Source organism: Ursus maritimus, unplaced genomic scaffold, assembly GCF_017311325.1.
Source record: "Ursus maritimus isolate PB19 unplaced genomic scaffold, ASM1731132v1 scaffold_26, whole genome shotgun sequence".
Lineage (NCBI taxonomy): Eukaryota > Metazoa > Chordata > Mammalia > Carnivora > Ursidae > Ursus > Ursus maritimus.
The window spans coordinates 2,779,105-2,800,950 of NW_024425119.1; the positions used below are offsets into that span (position 1 = coordinate 2,779,105).

At 38.3% G+C, this 21,846-nt stretch overlaps 1 protein-coding gene across 5 annotated transcripts in view; it reads right to left on the reverse strand.

The window, feature by feature from the left end:
- The window catches only part of ERC1 (ELKS/RAB6-interacting/CAST family member 1), a 555,538-nt gene that overhangs the window by 464,551 nt on the left and 69,141 nt on the right, over positions 1 to 21,846 (reverse strand). Inside the window, exon 1 of one of the 5 annotated variants that reach the window (XM_040642010.1) lies at positions 967 to 1,514. The exons of the other annotated variants lie outside the window; for them this stretch is intronic. The gene's annotated coding sequence lies outside the window, so the exon portion shown is untranslated. Of the gene's footprint in view, positions 1 to 966; positions 1,515 to 21,846 lie in introns of those variants that run through there. 5 annotated transcript variants of the gene reach the window in all.

The window sequence follows — 21,846 nt, forward strand, 5'->3', positions numbered from 1 at the left end:
TCTAAACATCAGCAAGAGACACACTACAATGCAAGAAACAACCACACAGAATTCAAATGGATAAATTAAAATTATTCAACATTCTCATCCTCTACTTTGAGCTGATTCTCCTCTAAAAAAAGACAGTCAAGAAAATGAACAAGCAATTATACTAGAATCCTAGCAGCTACTCTCTGCTACTGAATCCAGAAAATGTAAGAACATCTATCTTTATGCTAGTACAACCCAGAATGGAAGTTAAAGAATAAATGAAAATGCTATCAAAATGGGGAAGTCCTAAGGTCAAAATACAGCTGACCCTCGAATGAACAACATGGGTTTGAACAGCATGGGTCCACTTACATATGGATTTTTTTCAATAAACAGTACGGTACTATAACTGTAAATGTATTTTCTCTTCCTCATGATTTTCTTTTTTTTTTTTTCCTAAGATTTTATTTATTTATTTGACAAAGACAGAGCACAAGCGGGGTGGGGGGGCAGCAGAGGGAGAAAGAGAAGCTGAGCGGGGAGCCTGATGCGGGGCTCGATCCCAGGACCTGGGCTGAAGGCAGACACTTAATCGAATAAGCCACCCAGGTGCCTCTTCCTCATGATATTTTTAATAACATTTTCTTTTGTCTAGCTTGCTTTATTGTAAGAATACAGTATGTAATACATATAACATACAAAATATGTGTCATTGACTATGTTATCAGTAAGGCTTCTAATCAATAGTAGGCTATTAATAGTTTCGGCAGGAGTCAAAAGTTACATGCAGATTTTCAACTGTGCAGGGAATGGTGCCCCTAACCCCCACATCCCTCAAGGGTCAATTGTACATTTTATATTTTATGGACTCATAGAGATAATCAACAATTCAAGTAACAATAAAACGCTTTTAGTACAAGTCCTAGAAATTCCAAATTACTTTTAGTTACCCAAATTGCCATACTATTTATTATTTACCCCTTCACCTCTACTTACGCGGTCTTTGCCCTTTCCCTCTCTCACTCCCAGTTAAATCCTAGTTGTCCTTTTATTCTTAGCTCAGGCATTATGTCCTCTAGAAAGCCTGTTCTGACTTGCCAAACAGAAAGACAGAAAAAGGGAAGAAGAAATTGGTAGAGGAAGTATAGAAAGGGCAGTACCCCAAACCAGAAATTAAAATAGTAAAAATATCATCCTAAGCAATGTCGGGGTTGAAGAGATTCTTTTCATTATAAATAACAACCAAATAACAAAAAAAAAAAAACTAAAAAACCCCACCGCCTTTAAAGTAAAATGGACCAGCAAAGGGATCCTTTAACAACCACTTCCATAAATGTTTAACTTGAGAACACTCAGCGGTAACAATTGCAATGGCAGAACTACAAGCTACAAAAAAAATACTGTTCATTCCAGCAACACTTAAATATCAAATTCACTTCTTTCTTCATTCTCTACAACCCAAAAGTTGCAAACACCTACAACAAAGGTAAATGAGGTTAACAAAATCCCCAAACTTAGTCCCTGAAATACTGGTATGTGAATGAAAAAGAAAGAAAAATAAACAACAGAGTTAGGTGATATCCATTGTTATGAAAGTGATAACAGCTAATCTTGGCACTGCTGTTTTGGGGAGTAGGTTTTGCTGAATGAATACACAGAGGAAGCAAGAAGCTTAGCGATCTGAAGGGAGTCCCTGCTGACATTCAGCTGCAGCAAACAACATAAAGCTGATAGGGGCTGATGTCTGTGTCCCACAGAGCTATGTTAACACTGAAGTCACTTTGTGCCCACAGCTTATCAGAAACTACAGAATTTCTTTATCCCTCCCCCACCTTCTCCAGAGAAAGAGAAGAAGCAAGGAAGACTGATACTGAGAGTACAAAGAGATCATGACCTTACAGTCTTAAAGAAAAGCATTCATGTACAGTGCTATTGCTTTAGACGCTTTCACATACACTATCACCAAACAAATTTTAAATCGATATGAAGCCCAATGAAATTATTTATATAATTAATTCTCTCTGGAGAAAACAATATAAAACATACACAAAGAACAACCATAAACCAGAATAAACCAACCAAGATTATTCACAACTTATTTCAATACTTAAATTTTTATTACATGTGCTTTCTTATAAAAATCAAATCTCATTATTAAGCAAATCAGAATGAAAGTGACTACACTAGGCAACTGACAGACTGCTGTAGTCTACTACAGAAATACTAAGAACAAGTGTACTCAGAAATTATGGTGTAAGAATCAGAAAAGAAGAAAAAGTCATTATACAGGATAAATGATGAAAACTCAGAAAAAAATTACAGACAAGACATCTGTATCATTAAGAGTTCAGCAATCTGGTAAATGTAAGATCAACAGGTAAACATTTAACCACATTACTCTACATAGAAACAAATCTTTCAAAAGTATAATTAATAGAGAGAAAGAAAAGCTTGATAAAAACAAAAAGGCACCTGGGGACAAAAAAATGAGCAACAACAGAAATATACAAAGCTTTTATAGATAAAACCATAAATCTTTCTGGAAAGTAACTGAGATATAAATATTTATTGTACACAATCCTTTAATATTCTCCATGGCAATCATCAAATAAGGTATGACTAAGACTCTTGCACATGGTTCTGTAAAAATGGAATAAAATAGAATAGAGAAAAGAAATCTTTAAAAGTTAATGAAAATTTTTTGAAAAATTAATGAAGAAACAAATGAATTTAGGTAGTAAACAGACAGTATAAAAGATTGTTTCATGATTTAGCAGCACTGTTAAGAGCAAAGAACACCAGATGGAATCTTCATGGGGTATATAATGAGAAAATAAATTTGCTTTCCTGACTCTCACCAATTCTATCATATAAACCCCAATAAATACATTTGTTACCATTATTTTCAAACAAATATTTAATTCCTGCACCCATATTTGCAGAAAGTTTACTTACTGCATCATATTTGCAATTCAAATACTTAGGCCTATGTCCACAAAATCTTTCACCATCACTTCATCTGACTGAATACTTCTAAGTAAAATATATTTAGACACCTGTGTTAGAAAGCACACTTGATAAAATTAAAAACTGACACATTGGACTTAATCAAAATTAAAATTGTATCAAAACTTTTATCAGTGATTATTATAAAAATAAATTGGTAAGCCACATACTGGGAGAAATAGTAACGGTGAAAGGACTTATATCCTGAATATATAAACAAATCCTGTAACACAAATAAAAACAAACATGCTAATGCTTTAAAAATAAAAGACTTACAGACTTTGAAAAGGAAGATATACAACTAGCCAATGTGCAAGTGAAAAAGTGACTAATATCATCGTATTACTAATATCATTAGTAATTACGGAAATGAAAATTAAAACCAGAATGAGGTACCACCACATATCCACTAGAAGAACTAAAATGTGAACATTAATGTTAGCAAGGATGTGGAACAACCAGAATGTGAAATTATACCAATACTCTCAAAATTACCCTGCCAGTTTTCCATAGTTTTTATTTTTTCTTTTTTTTTTTTTTTAAGATTTTATTTATTTGAGAGAGAAAGCCCAAGCGAAGATGAGTCGGGGGAAGCGGCAGAGGGAAAGGGAAGCAGACTCCCCACTGAGCTGGGAGCCCATGTGGAACTCAATCCCAGGACCCTGAGATCATGACCTAAGCCAAAGGCAGACACTTAAGCAACTCAGCCACCCAAGCACCCCAGCCAGTTTCTCATAAAGTTGAACATGTATCTATGCTATGACCCAACAACTATACTCCTATATATCTCCCTAAGAGAAGTGAAAACATGTCCACAAGCACATATGTATAAAAAAAATTTACGGGGCGCCTGGGTGGCAGAGTCAGATAAGAATCCAACTCTTGCAGTTAAGATGGCGGACGAGTAGGGGACCCCTTTTTCAGCAGGTCCCCTGAGTCGAGTTGGATAGGTACCAGACCAGCCTGAACATCCAAGGAATCAGCCTGAGATGCAGGAAGATACATCTGGATCTCTACAAATGAACATCTCCAGCGCTGAGTATTGAGGTACGAAGCGGGGAGCTGTGAAACCGTGCAGTGCACAGATATCAGAAGATAAACGGAAGGGGGAGGGAGNNGCCACTTTCGGGTACCGGGAAGCGGTAGCCACCTGCACGGGGGAGCGGGTGGACTCGAGGACCAGCACCCGTGAGAGAGCAACTGAGACCATGAGCAGGGGAACGCGCCACCAGACTGAAACGGAGGTCCAGTGTGCTCACTGGAACCAGACTGAGACCGGGAGCTCCGGGAGCGCGCAGGGGTGGCTGTCGGTGTTAGAAACACAAAGGACAGAGAAGTGCCGGCCCTGGAAGTGAGGGCTGGGACGACGGGTGTGGGGCACACATCCCCGGACGCTGCAAGGTTGAGCAGCACCAACAGAAACAGAGTTAAAGTGGCCAGAATATCAGTGGAGAATGGTCCGCAATCCCTCTGTTCTGGGACAGAGGCTGAGATTCGACCACTGCTGCTCTGACTCTCAGAAGAGGCACAGCAAACCGCCAGGGAAAGCTGCCAGAGAACAAAAGCCTGGAAAGACCGGCTCACTGTGGCCTATGCCACGGAACTAATGGATATGGATATAACCTAATTATCAGAAATGGAATTCAGAGTAACGATGGTCAAGATGATGTGTAGACTTGAAAAAAGTATTAACGAAAATGTTAACGAGAATACAGAATCTCCAAGAGCAGAAATGAGAGCGAATCTGGCAGAAATTAAAAATTCCATGAGCCAAATGCAGTCAAAACTAGAGGCTCTGACGGCGGGGGTGAATGAGGCAGAAGAACGTATCAGTGAATTGGAGGACGGGTTAGTAGAAGAGAAAGCTAAAATAGAATCTGGATCAAAAAAAACCATGCTCAGGAATGTAGGTTATGGCAGATTACTGAATCAATGAACACTCCAATGTCAGAATCATCGGCATCCCCGAGGGGGTGGAGAAAAACAGAGGTCTAGAAGAGATATTTGAACAAATTGTAGCTGAAAACTTCCCTAATCTAGAAAGGGAAACAAACATCCATGTCTACAGGAGATATTACGGGGGGTTCTATAAAAGTAAAAAGGCCCCAAGAGTGATACAGAACAGAAAGTCACAGCCAATACAAACAAAGACTTTACTGGCAACATGGCAACATTAAAATCATATCTCTCAGTAATCAGTCTTAATGTAAATGGTTTGAACCATCCCATAAAACGCCACAGCGTTGCAGATTGGATAAAAAGAAATGACCCATCCATTTGCTGTCTACAAGAGACTCATTTCGAACCCAAAGATGCATTCAGACTGAGAGTAAGGGGATGGAGTACCATCTTTCACGCAAATGGACCTCAAAAGAAAGCTGGGGTAGCAATTCTCATATCAGATAAATTGGATTTTAAACTACAGACTATAGTTAGAGATGCAGAAGGGCACTATATTATTCTTAAGGGAAGTATTCAACAAGTGGATATGACAATTATAAATATATATGCCCCCAACAGGGGAGCAGCAAGATACACAAGCCAACTCTTAACCAGAATAAAGAGACATATAAATAAAAATACATTAATAGTAGGGGACCTCAACACTCCACTCTCAGAAATAGACAGAACACCCTGGCAAAAACTAAGCAAAGAATCAAAGGCTTTGAATGCCATACTCGACGAGTTGGACCTCATAGATATATATAGAACACTACACCCCAGAACCAAAGAATACTCATTCTATTCTAATGCCCATGGAACATTCTCAAGAATAGACCATGTTCTGGGACACAAAACAGGTCTCAACCGATACCAAAAGATTGAAATTATCCCCTGCATATTCTCAGACCACAACGCTCTGAAATTGGAACTCAACCACAAGGAAAAATTTGGAAGAAACTCAAACACTTGGAGACTAAGAACCATCCTGCTCAGGAATGACTCGATAAACCAGGAAATCAAAAATCAAATTAAACAATTTATGGAGACCAATGAGAATGAAAATACAACAGTCCAAAACCTATGGGATACTGCAAAGGCAGTCCTAAGGGGGAAATACATAGCCATCCAAGCCTCACTCAAAAGAATAGAAAAATCTAAAATGCAGTTTTTATATTCTCACCTCAAGAAGCTGGAACAGCAACAGAGGGACAGGCCTAATCCACGCACGAGGAAGCAGTTGACCAAAATTAGAGCTGAAATCAATCAAGCAGAAACCAGAAGTACAGTAGAGCAGATCAACAGGACTAGAAGCTGGTTCTTTGAGAGAATCAATAAAATTGACAGACCACTGGCAAGACTTATCCAAAAGAAAAGAGAAAGGACCCAGATTATTAAAATTATGAATGAAAAAGGAGAGGTCACGACGAACACCATTGAAATTGGAAGGATTATTAGAAATTTTTATCAACAGCTATATGCCAATAAACTAAGCAATCTGGAAGAGATGGAATCCTTCCTGGAAACCTATAAACTACCAAGATTGAAACCGGAAGAAATTGATTCCTTAAACAGGCCAATTAATTATGAAGAAATTGAGTCAGTGATAAACAACCTTCCAAATAACAAAACTCCAGGCCCGGACGGTTTTCCTGGGGAATTCTACCAAACATTCAAAGAAGAAATAATACCTATTCTCCTAAAGCTATTTCAAAAAATAGAAACAGAAGGAAAGCTACCAAACTCATTCTATGAGGCCAATATTACCTTGATCCCCAAACCAGGCAAAGACCCCCTCAAAAAGGAGAATTACAGACCGATTTCCCTAATGAATATGGACGCCAAAATCCTCAACAAGATACTTGCTAATAGAATCCAACAGTACATTAAAAGGATTATCCATCACGATCAAGTGGGATTCATACCTGGGATGCAAGCGTGGTTCAATATTCGCAAATCAATCAGCGTGATACATCATATCAACAAGAAAAGACTCAGGAACCATATGATCCTCTCAATCGATGCCGAAAAAGCATTTGACAAAATACAGCATCCTTTCCTGATTAAAACCCTTCAGAGTGTAGGAATAGAAGGTACATTTCTCAATCTCATAAAAGCCATCTATGAAAAGCCTACTGCAAATATTATTCTCAATGGGGAAAAGCTGGAAGCCTTTCCCTTAAGATCAGGAACTCGACAAGGATGCCCACTCTCGCCACTATTATTCAACATAGTACTAGAAGTCCTTGCAACAGCAATCAGACGACAAAAAGGGATCAAAGGTATTCAAATTGGCAAAGAAGAAGTCAAAATGTCTCTCTTTGCAGATGACATGATACTCTATATGGAAAACCCAAAAGAAGCCACTCCCAAACTATTAGAAGTTATAGAGCAATTCAGTAACGTGGCGGGATACAAAATCAATGCTCAGAAATCAGTTGCATTTCTATACACGAATAACGAGACCGAAGAAAGAGAAATTAGGGAATCCATCCCATTTACAATAGCACCAAAAACCATACGTTACCTTGGAATTAACTTAACCAGAGACGTAAAGGACCTATATTCTAGAAACTATAAATCACTCTTGAAAGACATTGAGGAAGACATAAAAAGATGGAAAGATATTCCATGCTCATGGATTGGAAGAATTAACATAGTTAAAATGTCCATGCTACCCAGAGCAATCTACACTTTCAATGCTATCCCGATCAAAATACCGAGGACATTTTTCAAAGAACTGGAACAAATAGTCCTTAAATTTGTATGGAAACAGAAAAGGCCCCGAATCTCCAAGGAACTGTTGAAAAGGAAAAACAAAGCTGGGGGCATCACAATGCCGGATTTCGAGCTGTACTACAAAGCTGTGATCACAAAGACAGCATGGTACTGGCACAAAAACAGACACATAGACCAATGGAACAGAATAGAGAGCCCAGAAATGGACCCTCGGCTCTTTGGGCAACTAATATTTGATAAAGCAGGAAAAAACATCCGGTGGGAAAAAGACAGTCTCTTCAATAAATGGTGCTGGGAAAATTGGACAGCTACATGCAAAAGAATGAAACTTGACCACTCTCTCACACCATACACAAAGATAAACTCCAAATGGATGAAAGACCTCGATGTGGGACAGGAATCCATCAAAATTCTAGAGGAGAACATAGGCAGCAACCTCTACGACATCGGCCAAAGCAACCTTTTTCATGACACATCCCCAAAGGCAAGAGAAACAAAAGATAAAATGAATTTATGGGACTTCATCAAGATTAAAAGTTTCTGCACAGCCAAGGAAACAGTCAGAAAAACTAAGAGGCAGCCCACGGAATGGGAGAATATATTTGCAAATGATGCTACAGATAAAAGACTGGTATCCAAGATCTACAAAGAACTTCTCAAACTCAATACGCGAGAAACAAATAAACAAATCATAAAATGGGCAGAAGATATGAACAGACACTTTTCCAATGATGACATACAAATGGCCAACAGACACATGAAAAAATGTTCAAAATTGTTAGCCATCAGGGAAATTCAAATCAAAAACCACACTGAGATACCACCTTATGCGAGTTAGAATGGCAAAAATTGACAAGGCAAGAAACAACAATTGCTGGAGAGGAGGTGGAGAAAGGGGATCCCTCGTACATTGTTGGTGGGAATGCAAGTTGGTACAGCCACTCTGGAAAACAGTGTGGAGGTCCCTTAAAAAGTGAAAAATTGAGCTACCCTATGACCCAGCCATTGCACTACTAGGTATTTACCCCAAAGATACAGATGTAGTGAAGAGAAGGGCCATATGCACCCCAATGTTCATAGCACTGTCCACAACAGCTAAATCGTGGAAGGAACCGAGATGCCCTTCAACAGATGACTGGATTAAGAAGTTGTGGTCCATATATACAATGGAATATTACTCAGCTATCAGAAAGAACGAATTCTCAACATTTGCTGCAACATGGACGGCATTGGAGGAGATAATGGTAAGTGAAATAAGTCAAGCAGAGAAAGACAATTATCATATGATTTCTCTCATCTATGAAACATAAGAACTAGGAAGATCAGCAGGGGAAAAAAGGGATAAAGAAAGGGGAGGGTAATCAGAAGGGGGAATGAAGCATGAGAGACTATGGACTCTGAGAAACAAACTGAGGACTTCAGAGGGGAGGGCGGTGGGGGAATGGGATAGGCTGGTGATGGGTAGTAAGGAGGGCACGTATTGCATGGTACACTGGGTGTTATACGCAACTAATGAATCATCGAACTTTACATCAGAAACCAGGGATGTACTGTATGGTGACTAACATAATATAATAAAAAAACATTAAAAAAAAAAGAAGCCAACTCTTGGTTTCGGCTCAGGTCATGATCTTAAGCTCAGCAAGGAGTCTGCTGAAGTTTCTCTCCCTCTCCCCCCTGTCCCTCCCTGTACTCATACACACTCTCTCTCTAAAATAAATAAATCTTTAAAAATAAAAAAATAAATAAAAACATTTACAACAAGGGTGCCTGGGTGGTGCAGACAGTTATGTGACTGACTCTTGGTTTTGGCTCAGGTCTGATCTCAGGGTCATGAGATCCTGCCCTGCGTCAGGCTCTAGGTTCACAGTGCAGAGGCTGCTTGAGTTTCTCTCTCCCTCTTCCTCTACCCCTCCCACCCTCTAAAATAAATAAACCTTGCTTTATTCAAAACAGCCAAAAACTGGAAACAACAACATGAAAATGAATGAACTGATTATGTAATATCTTTATAAATAAAACTACTCAATATTAAAAAGGATAACTACAGATACATGCAAAAACATGAATAAATGTAAAAAAATATGCTGAGCAAAAGAAGCCAAACACAACAGAGTATAGACTAGATAATTCCATTTATATGATGTTCTAGAACAGCCAAAATTAATCTAAGATGAGAGGAATTAGAACACTTTGTGGGAGGGCAGGGAAGATACAAACTGGGAAAGGGTACAGTATGGGATGATGAAAATGTTGTATCTTGATAAGACTGCAGATTATATAGGTATTGGCATTTGCCAAAATTCACAGAACTATGATGCTTAAGATCTATGTATTTCACTGTACATCTCAAAAAAAAATCAAGAGTTAAAGGTATAAGTTTGAAAAGGAAAAGCTAAATATTCAAGATAATTTAACTAGTAAGGACTTCACTTAAAAGAAACGATAATAAATTAGTAAATTTGAGAACTCTTTCAGTTCTAACATCTCTGTAAGATGCTCTACCACCTAATTCAGTGGTAACTGCCTTCTTAAACAGGTAAAACAGAAAAAGGCAGAAGCTTAGAGTTTTAAAGACTCATTCAGAGGCGCCTGGGTGGCTCAGTCAGTTAAGCATCTAACTCCTGGTTTTGGCTCAGGTCAAAATCTCGGCGTCGTGAGATCAAGCCCTGAGCATGGAGCCTGGCTGTGACTCTCTCTCTCCCTCTCCCTCTGACCTTCCACTCCCACTCCCATTCGCTCTTTCTAAAATAAAATAAAATAAAATAAAATAAAATAAAAATAGAACTACTGTATGATCCAACAAGTCCTCAACTGCTGAGGGTGTTTACCACTTCATTATCCAATTTGATGTGAATACACCCAAGTTACATTACAGATACACTGGTATGCTTGATTACTCAGTGCTGCCAAACACGAAATACTATACAAACACACACACACTGGATTACCTTTCAAAATCTGAAAAAATCTAAATTCCAAAATACACCTGCCATAAGTATTTTGGAGGAACGGATTTTGTACCTATATTCCATTTTATGAGTTTTTCACCATTGAGTGTGATGTTCACTGTGGGTTTTTCCTAAATGGCCTTTATTATGTTGAGGTACAGTCCCCCTAAATCTACTTTGTTGAGCGTTTTTATCATGAATGGCCATGGTACTTTGTCAAATGCTTTTTCTGCATCTACTGAAATGATCATATGGTTTTTATCCTGTATTGATGTGATACACACTGATGGATTTCCAAATATTGAACCACCCTTGCATCCCAGGAATAAATCCCACTTGATCATGGTGAATGATTTTTTTAATGTAGTGTTGAATTTGTTTCCTAGTATTTTGTTGAGAATTTCTGCATCTATGTTCATCAGAGATATTGGTCTGTAGTTCTCCTTTTCAGTGGTGTATTTATCTGGTTTTGGTATTGGACTGATACTGGCCTCATAGAATGAATTTGCAAGTTTTCCCTCATCTTCTATTTTTTGGAATAGTTTGAGAAGAACAGGTACCAACTCTTCTTTAAATGTTTGGTAGAATTCACCTGTGAAGATGTCTGGTCCTGGACTTTAGTTTGTTGGGAGTTTTTTTGATTACTGATTCAATTTCACTTTTGGTAATCGTTCTGTTCAAATTTTCTATCTTCTTGATTCAGTTTTGGGAGGTTATAGGTTTCTATGAATTCATTCATTTCTCCTAGGTTGCCCAATTTGTTGGCATATAATTTTTCAAAATATTCTCTTATATTTCTGTAGTGTCAGTTGTTATTCCTCCTCTTTCATTTCTGATTTTGTTTACTTGAGTCCTTTTTTTTTTTTTTTAATGAATCTGGCTAGAGGTTTAACAATTTTGTCGATCTTTTCAAAGAACCAGCTCCTGGTTTCACTGATCTGTTCTACTGCTTTTTTTTAGTTTCTGTATCATTTATTTCTGCTCTAATTTTTTATATTTCCTTCCTTCTGATGGTTTGGAGTTTTGTTTGTTGTTCTTTTTCTAGCTCCTTTAGGTGTAAGGTTAAATTGTTTGAGATTTTCTCGCTCCTTGAGATAGGCCTGTATTGCTACAAACTTCCCTCTTAGAACTGTTTTTGCTCTATCCCAAAGGTTTTGGACCACTGTGTTTCATTTTCATTTGTTTCCACGTAATTTTCAATTTCTTTGGTTTCTTGGTTAACCCATTCATTGTTTACTAGCATGTTATTTAGTCTCGGTGTATTTGTGCTCTTTCCAAATTCTTTCTTCTGGTTGATTTCTGGTTTCACAGCATTGTGGTCAGAAAAGATGCATGGTATGACTTCAATCTTATAAAATTTGTTTCGACTTGTTTTGTGGCCTAATATAATGATCTATTCTGGAGAATGTTCCATGTGCACTTGAAAAGAATGTGTATTCTGCTGTTTTAGGATGGAATGTTCTAAGTATATCTGTTAGATCTATCTGATCCAGTGTGTCATTCAAAGCCACCATTTCCTTGTTGATCTGTTTATTTATTTATTTATTTATTTATTTTTAGTAATCTCTACACCCAACATAGGGCTTGAAGTCACAACCCCGAGATCAACAGTCACATGCTCGGGGTGCCTGGGTGGCAGAGCGGTTAAGCATCTGCCTTTGGCTCACGGTGTGATCCCGGCGTTATGGGATCGAGCCCCACATCAGGCTCCTGCGCTATGAGCCTGCTTCTTCCTCTCCCACTCCCCCTGCTTGTGTTCCCTCTCTCGCTGGCTGTCTCTATCACTGTCGAAGAAATAAATAAAATCTTAAAAAAAAAAAAAAAGTCACGTGCTCCCCCTACTGCGCCAAGCAGGTGCCCCCCCTTGTTGACTTTGGATGATCTGTCCATTGATGAAGTGGGGTGTTAAAAGTCCCCTACTATTATTGTATTACTATCGATTAGTTCTTTTATGTTTGCTATTAACAGTTTGTGTTTGAGTGCTCCCATGTTGGGTGCATAAATATTTACAATTGTTGTATCTTCTTGTCCCCTTTATTATTATATAGTGTCCTTCTTAGTCTCTTGCTACAGCCTTAGTTTTAAGGTCTATTTTGTCCAATATAAGTATTGCTATCCCAGCTTTCTTTGGACATCTATTTGCATGATAAATGTTTCTCCAACTCTCACTTTCAATCTGCAGGTGTCTTTAGGTCTAAAATGAGTCTCTTGTAAACAGCATATAGATGAATCTTTTTTTTTTTTAATCCACTCTGTCACCCTATGTCTTCTGACTGGAGCATTTACTTCATTCACATCCAAAGTAATTGTTGATAGATATGTATTTATTGCTACTTTGTTATTTGTTTTGTGGTTGTTTTTGTAGTTTTCTCTGATCCTTTCTTCTCTTGCTCTTTCATGATTTGTTTGCTTTCTTTGGTAATTTACTTGGATTACTTTCTCCCTATTCTTTGCATATCTATTATTGGGTTTTGATTTGTTGTTACCATTAGATTTGTATATAACATTTTCTCCATGTAGCAGTCTGTATTAACTTGATGGTCACTTAACTTTGAACCCATTCTTTACTCCTCTCCCACCCCACGTTTTAAGTGTATGGTGTCATATTTTATATCCTTTTGTGAATCCCTTGACTGATTTTTACAGATATCTTATTTTTACTGTTTCTGTGTTTCCTACTTTTCATACTCCCACTTATGGTCTTTCCTTTCTACTCAGAGTCCTCTTTAATAATTCCTTTAGGGCTGGTTTAGTGGTCATGAACTCCTTCAGTTTTTGTCTGAGAGACTCTTTATATCTCCTTCTATTCTGAATGATAGCCTTGCTGGACACAGTATTCTTGGCTGCAGATTTTTCCCTCTCAGCACTCTGAATATATCATGCCATTTCTGCCCCTTTCTCTCTTCTTTTCCTGACATCCCTATTATGCAAATATTATTATGCTTGATGGAGTCACTGAGTTCTCTAGGTCTGTTCTCATTTTCATTAGTTTTTTTTTTCCTCATTTCCTCAGCTTGATTACTTTCCATTACTCTGTCTTCCAGGTCATTAATTTGTTCCTCTGCTTCCTCAAGCCTGCCATTTATTTCATCAAGTGTATTTTTAATTTCACTTGTTGTATTCATCTCTAATTGGTTTCTTTTTTCTCTGTGTGTTAAGAGTCTCACTGATGTCCTCTACTCTTTTCTCAAGTCCAGTGAATATCTTTATAATCGTTACTTAAAATTCTCCATCAGCTATATTACTTATCTGCTTCACTTAGGTCTCTTGTAATTTTGTCCTGTTCTTTCATTTGGGACATATTACTTTGTCTCCTCATCTTGCCTGACTGTTTCTGTGTGTTAGGAAAGTCAGCTACATCTCTTGCTCTTGAAAGGAGTGGGCGGGCATACGCTTTTGACAAGGTGGTGTTGCTCCTCTTCCACAGGGGACACGTAGCTGCTACTGAGACTGGGCCAGATGGGGCTGCTCCCCAAAGGGCGTACACAGGCTGGGCTACAGCTTTAACAAAGTATGAGCATCCTCTGCAGTGGGTTAAGAGGGGTAGTGTTGGCAAGGTTTGTGCAGGTCTTCTCTGGGAGTGGACCCACAGCACTAGGACTGATGCAGGCCTGGCTGGAGGGGGCTGGGTGTAGTGTAAGCAAGTTAGGTAGTGAATGCCAATACTGTGCTAGTTTTAGTGGGTGGCTGTGTGATTATGCTGGGGGCAGAGGAAGAAAACTATGCCTGTCCGTTCCTTTCTTCTTAGAGAAGTCCCTCAGCAAACTGTGTTTAGTAACCAAATCTCCCTCCCTCATATACCCCAAGCATTTTTCAAACTGCTGCTTCTAAGCAGTATCTCCAAGGCGTATTTGTCATGCTGCCTCTTTAAGAGTGGGGACTCAGGGGCACCTGGGTGGCTCATTCAATTAAGTGTCAGACTTTTGATTTCAGCTCAGGTCAGGATCTCAGGGTCATGAGAACAAGTCCCACATCAGGCTCCACGCTCAGCATGCTTAAGATTCTCTCTCTACCTCTCACTCTGCCCTCCCTCCCACCCTGCTCAAGCATATCTCTGTGTCTCTCGCTCACGCGCGCCAAAAAAAAAAAGAGCGGGGGGGGGGAGCCTGGGTGGCACAGCGGTTAGGCATCTGCCTTCAGCTCAGGGCGTGATCCCGGCGTTGTGGGATCGAGCCCCACATCAGGCTCCTCCGCTATGAGCCTGCTTCTTCATCTCCCACTCCCCCTGCTTGTGTTCCCTCTCTCGCTGGCTGTCTCTATCTCTGTCGAATAAATAAATAAAATCTTAAAAAAAAAAAAAGAGTGGGGACTCAGCTTCCTATCACCCTCCGGGCTCTCCTGGAGATGAGCCTACTAATATTTTAAAGTTCCAGGCTTAAAGTCGTGCTGGTGGTTAAGAACTCATGAAATTTCCCCCTCTGATTGTCAAAGCCAGTTGCTTTGGGGATTCACCTTCCCCCTGCAAGCTCCCCAGTGTGCTAGTCTGTTTCTTGCCCCTCTCTGTGTCCACAGCTCCCTCCCTTCAGAGGTCAGACCCATGGGTTTTGGTTGCCACTGAGTCCTCAACCTTCCTACCTCTTTCAACGTGGCCTGTTCTCTACACTTAGTTGTGGAGTTTGTTAGCCAGTCTTCAGGTTGTTTTCTGGATTATTTGTACTGATGTATTACCTAGTTGTACGCATGGCACAAGGTGAGTTTAGGGTCCTCATACTCTGCTATCTTCCCCAGAAATCAAAAACAAGAACATTTAAATGAGATGATTACAAAGGAATATAAGGAATATTTAAGGACTTCAGTAAACCTAAAATATTTCATTATTTGTTTCTAATATAGACTTAAGCAAAAGAAAATTTGAATTCCAAACTACAGACCAGCACCACAAAAACATGAAACCCCCAACAACTCAAGACCAGCACTTTATCCTAGTAGGAAAAACTAACTCCTAGCCTATTTCAACCAAAAGAATAACACAGATTCAGACAGGAAAAACTCTGGCCACCCTGGTAGATCTCCCCATCAATAACAAAAGCTAGTAATTAACATGAATGAGTCGACTTCAGACAGCTTTAAAGAGAAGGAGGCAGCAGTGCCGAAAAATAAACTTAAGCAAATACTGAAGAATGAAAGAAAAAAATACTAAAGTGTAATCCCTCACTGATAGAAAAAATATTTTTAGTAGCAACTACATGCCAGGCATTATGTTCCTTGCTAAAAACACAAAGGTAGGTAGGCATAGTAAACATGGTCTGTGGGGATGCCTGGGTGGCTCAGCCGTTAAGCGTCTGCCTCCGGCTCAGGTCATGATTCCAGGGTCCTGGGATTGAGCCCCACATCGGGCTCCCTGCTCGGTGGGAAGCCTGCTTCTCCCTCTCACACTCCCCTTGCTTGTGTTCCCCCTCTCGCTATCAAATAAATAAAATCTTTAAAAATAAATAAACAAACAAACATGGTCTGTGTTCACATAAAAATAGATAAGATACTCATTAATCAAAATACACACACACACACACACACAATTATATCTGCAAACAGGGATAAAAGCTACAAATTCAAGGAAGAGAATGCACAACAAAAAGACCTGACCTACCTTGGGAGGGTCTCAAAAAGTTCACCCAAAAAAGGTGATTTGGGGACTAAATGAAACTTGAAGAGTAAGTTAATTTGCATTAGCTATTTAAAGAAATGACACTTATTCTCTGAAGAGAGAACAACTTACAAGAAGACCGTAAAGAAGGAGGCATGACACATATGAGGAGTTAAGGAGACTAAAGCACCAAGAACTTAAAGGAAGTGTGGCAAGAGTTTTAACAGACTTTAAGAGCAGCAGGAAGCCACTGAAAAGTTCTGAGCAGAGTATTATCATTACCATCATCATCACTAATATATCAAGCACTTACCACATGCCAAGCACATATTATACCATTAAATTGGTAAGGATTTATTATACCATGAGGTAAGGATTATTAGAACCATTTTACAGGTGAGGAACTAAGGTTTGAAAAGACTGAGTAAATTGACCAAGATAACTAGTGAGTGTGAAGCCAGAACTCAAAGATCACTAAAAGTTAAAACTTGCTCTGATGTGGTTGCACATTAGGGGTAAGGAGAAAGACAAGAAAACTGGGAGACTTGCAATAATCTAAGCTAAAAATGATGATGACCAAACTATGATGGTAGCGGCAAAGGAGTTGGAAAAATAGATGGCTCAGAGAAATACTTAAGAAGGAAAAAAAATCACCAGGATTTGATTGACCAGGTGGGAAATGAGGGAGTGAGGGAATCAAGGAAGATTCTAAAGTTTCTGACTTAAATACCCCGGACAAGTGGTGGGTGATACCGTAAATAAAAATGAGAAAAAATCAGGAAGGACAAGAATTGAGGAAAAACCATGTGCTGAATTTAAGGAGCCTTTGAGATACTGATAAAAGGTTTCAAGAGAGCAAACTGAATATGTGGGTCTGGAGCTTGGAGGAATAACATGAGCCAAAGATACAAATGTGGAAGCTTTGATACACAGATGTTAACTGAAGACCCAATACTGAATAAGCATCCCTAAGAAAAGAGAGTAAGACAGAATACTCATACAACTAAGCCTACATTAAATGGCAAGTACAGTATGAGAGACAAAGGAGACAAGAGGAGCAGCCAAAAACATGGGGGGGGGGGAATCAAGAAAACACACATCACAGAAACTAAAAGAAGTGACAGGGGCACCTGGGTGACTCAGCCAGTTAAGCATCTGCCTTCAGCTCAGGTCACGATCCTGGGATCCTGGGATGGAACTCCATATCAGGCTCCCTGCTCAAAGGGGAGTCTGCTTGTCCCTCTCCCTCTGCCTCTCCCCACCGCTCATGCTCGCTCTCTTGTTCTCTAATAAATAAATAAAATCTTTAAAAAAAAAAGAAGAAGAAGAAGAAGAAGAAGAGGAAGTGATAGGACCTGTTAAAAAGAAAACCACAGGCCCAAAAGGGAGTCACTAAGGGCCAGGTCAAGTCACCAACCCAGGACTTAACGCCTAACCAACTGCAGTTTCAACCTCCCCGAGAAATGTAGTTTTAACCCATCAGCCAGTATTTTTCTAGCCAGCACCAATGAGGTAATCTGTCATGTGGGCGATCTCTATCCCCCAAAGGAAGATGAGGAAATGCATCTAATAAGACTCCCTGCCTGTCACTAAAGGAAAGGTGACCTTACCTAAAACAGTCCTTTATTTTCTTTTGCTAAATGAGGCCCCCATTTCTACCTATAAAATGCTTTTACTTTATACAGTTCCCAGAATTTGCCTCTACTTGTTAGATGGGATATTCCCTGATTCATGAGTTCATTAATAAAGCCAATTCAGATCTTTAACATTCACTTGGTTGAATTTTGCTATTTAAGAGACCCTTTCTCTAGGTTAAGGGGAAAACACAGACCAAGAAAGATCTGGCTCTGTGTTTAATTCCTGGTTTCATTAGGATGACTTAAGTGAATTTACTTAAATACTCTGAACCTTAATTTATTAATCTATACTATGAACATTATGAAATTTAACTTGCAGGATTATTATAATTAGCAATGTGAGAGCACGTGAGCACGCACCTGTCTCATTGCAAGTTATCAATAAATGGTAATTACTATTTGTAGTTGTGTGTAAAACCAAAAAGTTGATGGGTGACTTATCAAACCAGACTCTGTGAAGTCCTAGGGATTCCGGAGATCATCTTCAGGAAATGCCTGGCAGAACAATACTGGGAGATGTGGACGACCACATTCTTGTCTCAATCAGAACAGCTCTGCCTTCCTTATTTTACTTCTTAAAATTAGTTTTGTTTATATCAGAATAATATTTGTTTGTAAAAAGGTTGTCTGTAGCTTTTAAAATTTTTCAAAAGCCACTGACTAGATTATCTCAATAGTGCCTTCATATGGATTCTAGCTTATAATTCTTCATCAAAGTAAAATTTGCAAGAAATAAGAAAACAATCTCATAACATAATCCCAATATGAAACTTAAAATTTATGAAAATTACTTTATTAGAATAATGGTTATGAATCAATTAGCTGCTTCTCAACTGAAAAATGGAATTTTTTTTTTTAAGTAAGCTCTACACCCAATGTGGGGCTTGAAGAACTGTTCTTCAAAAAGTAGGAGAGAAAATTAGAGGCCAGAGACAAGACATATGGCCCATATCCTCTATAAATCCTTAAAATACACACTTAAAATGGAATCATTGTATGATATGCCGAAGCATGGAAAAACAAAGGTTTTATTACCACAAATTTCAATAAGCCAATGTCCTATCAACGGATATTTCCTAACTTGCCAGAATAAGCACAAATAAACAACTTTTCAGAAGTCACTTCCTTTCATATCAAATCTTCCAAATTCATTCTGATGCTCTTCATTATTAGGTGAGTTGTTAAATGAAGACAACTACTGATCCACTATGAGCTCCTATTTAATTGCTCAAAATGTCCTTCACAAGCTAGGTCATAAGAATCCCAACAGCAATTCAAAAGCATACAATTTTGAAACACATAAAAAGAAAGGCACGATTAAAGCCTTAAAAAAAAAAAAAAAAAAAAACCCTGTCTGATTATTTGCTGATTGACCTGTCACTGAAAATTCCTACTAGTAGGAAATATAACCATTTAAAAGAACTGACTTATTGTTTGAATGTAAATTCCAAAGTTGTAGTTTAAAAAGGATATATTACAAAGTACATATTTGATTTTGTCCTAAGTGAAAAAGACAGCCGGTGTTGGGACACAAAATCTGCAAGGCTCTACAGAACCTTTGTCCCATTTTACAACAAAGTGCAAGGACGTCTGTGGCTCAGAGTTTCAAAATTCCCTGAGAATTTTCAGCTGCACCAGAGAAGCAACTGTTCTGCAGAGTAAACTGTAGAGTATGTGGGATAATTACCTCAGAGAGGACCAGATGTGATGATAACATGAAAAGTAATTAATTATAAATAATCAACAGCAAAAGAAAAAGATACTAAAAGAAGATTTTTAAAGGTACAAATATCAGAGGTGCCTCGGTAGCTTAGTCAATTAAGCATCGACTTTTAATTTTAGCTCAGGTCCCGATCTCAGGCTCATGAGATCAAGCCGGGCGTCAGGCTCCATGCTGGGCATGGAGGGTACTTAAGATTCTTTCTCTCCCTTTGCCCCTCTCCCCCCTATTAATTTCAGCAATAAAAAGCTGTGAGGCTTTTTTTGATGCTCTACTCAAGTGTTTTCCTTCACACACGCATATCCAAAATAAAACTACAAGTAATCTGAGCATATTAACTAACCTTATCTTCCAAGAAAAAGAAAGCCTTATGTGATTTAATGAAGTTTAACTCTTCAGTGTTCATGTAGTTACAATCTTAAGCGAACAAACAACAAAATTGCTAATTATAAGGCTACGATGCTCTGATGGCAGTAATGGCACTGACTCAAGTGCAATTAACACTTTATTCTCAAACACAAAGATTATAAGAAATATCAATAAACGCCGAACTGCAGAAGTAATAGAAACTCAGTTATCTCTAACCATTTGAGTGAAGAAACTTATTGGGGTTAGGCACAAAATCAGCAATTACAACAAAACATTTAGGAGGGTGAGAAGTCCGAAAAGAAGAAAGCCAATGGTGTGCTAAAGAACTGAGTTAATAAAACATAGAACAGTATTTCTTTACCCAAGCAATGCTAAATCCTTAGGTTCTTTCATTCTACCCAAACTACAGGAAAAAAAAAACATATAAATATATGTATGTATTAGTAAGGGGACACTGTACACTATGACAAAAATAATACCTCAGCTTTATAATATTTAAAACTCACTGTGTTAGCAATTTTAAGCTCAGAATTTTGTTTTTGTCGATAAAACAAACTTTATAGTTTGTGGTATAACATTCAAACATACTGGGGAGAGGGCCTCAGCAGAGACAGGACACAGTTACATATAGACTGATAAAATATGCAAATATATTAAGGATAATAGCAGCCAAGTTCTCACTCTAAGAAAGGGATTTACAAATACAGAAATTAAAAAAAAAAAAAGCTAGAGTGAATCCTGTGGTGTTGGACTGGAACTCAAGCTTTTCAATATATAGAGACAAATACATTTATGTGTACATACATAGAGATATGCCTTAGTTCTGTCCACTGAGATAGACTGGGAGCAGCAAAATCTCAACAGCAATGAGCACACCTAAAGCTCAGATCTTGGCTTCTAAATATTTTCCACTAAAAGGAACCAAGGCTCCTGAAAGAAATGGCTGATTCTAGGCTGAAACATAGAAAGTACAAGATGAGTCTGGAATCTCCTATTATGCCAGGAAGATAGTACTCAAAGAATAATGGAAACATGTCAAATAGATATAGGATCTAGCCTGAATGGACAACTGCCCAATTCTGGGACAAACTGAGCATCAAAATAAATAATGAAGGCTGCATACAACCTACATCATGAGGAAGGGCTATTTACATAAGTCTCAAAGTATCCCCTCACAAAATATTTATTACAAAGGGAAAGAATAACTGCACAGTGGAGAAGCCTGACAGACATGACCTTAACTGAGTGGTGACCAAAAAGATTATCATCAGTAATGGGACAAATCAAAATCATGTGCCACCTAAAAGGATGCAATGACAGGAACAAAACATAACTTCTGTGCTACTCTTTCCAATAATATACAACCTGAATGTATCATGAGGAAACCACGAGACGAAACTAAACTGTAGTCTATAAATCTGTATCTTTAGATGTCAAGGTCATAGAAGACAAAGACTGAGGAACGGCCCTAAACTGAAAGACATGCAACCTGTGATCCTAAACTGAATCTTTTCCTATAAAGATCATCATTAGGCCTACTGATGAAATCTAAGTGGGGTCTGAGGAGATGGTAGCAATTTATTAATGTTAATTTTGTGAATTTGATGATTATACTATGATTATGTAGGAGGAAATCCTTGCTTGTGAACGTTTTCTCTAAGTTTGAGGTTGTGTAATTACTCAAAAAATATGATGGGAAAAAAATTCCAAAGTAGAAAAAAAAATTTGGGGGGAGTGGGGGGATGGGGTAACTGGGTGATGGACATTAAGGAGGGCACATGATAGAATGAGCACTGGGTATTATACAAGACTGATGAATCACTAAACTCTACATCTAAAACTAATAATATATGTTAATTGAATTTAAATAAATTTTTTAAAAGTTAAAAGTTTAAAAAAAGAAAAAAATTTTTTACAAATTACACAGCA